Genomic DNA, 1,806 nt, shown 5'->3' on the forward strand with positions numbered 1-1,806 from the left:
TTCTTTGAGCTGATAGCTCTGAAGAAATGTTCTGACGGTGGTGAGAGTGGAGCACGACTGTCTCCGTGTTGCAATTGGCTAGCGCGTTGGGCTGTTAACCGAAAGGTTGGAAGTTCGAGCCCACCCGGTGGTGGTGCGGCGCTTTTTTTCTTTGGGCTGATAGTCTGAAGAAATGTTCTGCGGTGGTGAGAGTGAAGCACGACTGTCTCCATGGCGCAATTGGGTAGCGCGTTCGGCCGTTAACCGAAAGGCTGGAGGTTCGAGCCCTCCCGGGAGCGGTGTGTCGCTTTTTTCTTCTTGGCGCTGAAAGCTTTGGAAAAATGTTCTGACGGTGGTGAAAGTGGAGCACGACTATCTCCGTTGCGCAATTGGCTAACGCATTCGGCTGTTAACCGAAAGGTTGGAGGATCGATCCCTCCCGGGAGCAGTGTGTTGCTTTTTTCTTTGCGCTGATAGCTTTGAAGATATGTTCTGATGGTGGTGAGAGAGCAGCACGACTGTCTCCGTGGCGCAATTGGGTAGCGCGATCGGCTGTTAACCGAAAGGTTGGAGGTTCGAGCCCACCCGATGGTGGTGCGGCGCTTTTTCTTCTTTGAGCTGATAGCTCTGAAGAAATGTTCTGACGGTGGTGAGAGTGGAGCACGACTGTCTACGTGGCGAAACTGACTAGCGCGATCGGCTGTTAACCGAAAAGTTGGAGGTTCGATCCCTCCCGGGAGTGGTGTGCTGCTTTTTTCTTTGCGCTGATAGCTTTGAAGATATGTTCTGATGGTGGGGATATTGGAGCACGACTGTCTCCGTGGCGCTATTGGCTAGCGCAATCGGCTGTTAACCGAAAGGTTGGAGGTTCGAGCCCACCCGGTGGAGGTGCGGCGCTTTTTTTTCTTGGGGCTGATAGCTCTGAAGAAATGTTGTGACGGAGGTAAGAGTGCTGCACTATACTGTCTCCGTGGCGCAATCGCCTAGCGCGATCGGCTGTTAACCGAAAGGTTGGAATTTCGAGCCCTCCCGGGAGTGGTGTGTTGCTTTTTTCTTTGCGCTGATAGCTTTGAAGATATGTTCTGATGGTGGTGAGAGCGGAGCACGACTGTCTCCGTGGCGTAATTGGCTAGCACGTTCTGCTGTTAACCAAAACATTGGAGGTGTGAGCCCTCCCGGGACTGGTTTGTTGCTTTTTTCTTTGCGCTGATAGCTTTGAAGATATGTTCTAATGGTGGTGAGAGTGGCGCACGACTGTGTTCGTGGCGCAATTGGCTAGCGCGATGGGCTGTTAACCGAAAGGTTGGAGGTTCGATCCCACCTGGTGGTGGAGGGGCGCTTTTTTTTCCTTTGGGCTGATAGCTCTGAAGAAATGTTCTGACGGTGGTGAGAGTGGAGCACGACTATTTCCGTGGCGCAATTGGCTAGCGCGATCGGCTGTTAACCGAAAGGTTGGAGGTTCGAGCCCACCCGGTGGTGGTGTGGCGCTTTTTTTTCTTTGGGCTGATAGCTCTGAAGAAACTTTCTGACGGTGGTGAGAGTGGAGCACGACTGTCTCCGTGGCGCCATTGGCTAGCGCGACCGGCTGTTAACCGAGAGGTTGGAGGTTCGAGCCCACCCGGTGGTGGTGCGGCGTTTCTTTTTCTTTGGGCTGATAGCTCTGAAGAAATGTTCTGACAGTGGTGAGAGTGAAGCAAGACTGCCTCCGTGGCCCAATTGGCTAGCGCGATCGGCTGTGAACCGTAAGGTTGGAGGTTCGAGCCCACCCGGTGGAGGTGCGGAGCTTTTTCTTCTTTGAGCTGATAGCTCTGAAGAAATGTTCTGACG

The 1,806-nt window shown here is 53.4% G+C and overlaps 1 non-coding gene across 1 annotated transcript; it reads left to right on the forward strand.

The window, feature by feature from the left end:
• The first annotated feature begins 204 nt into the window (after positions 1 to 204).
• Positions 205 to 278, forward strand: TRNAN-GUU (transfer RNA asparagine (anticodon GUU)). The gene has a single exon. It is a non-coding gene; the product is annotated as a tRNA-Asn (tRNA).
• Positions 279 to 1,806: the final 1,528 nt, after the last annotated feature.

Source organism: Rhipicephalus microplus, unplaced genomic scaffold (genome assembly GCF_043290135.1).
Source record: "Rhipicephalus microplus isolate Deutch F79 unplaced genomic scaffold, USDA_Rmic scaffold_44, whole genome shotgun sequence".
NCBI lineage: Eukaryota > Metazoa > Arthropoda > Arachnida > Ixodida > Ixodidae > Rhipicephalus > Rhipicephalus microplus.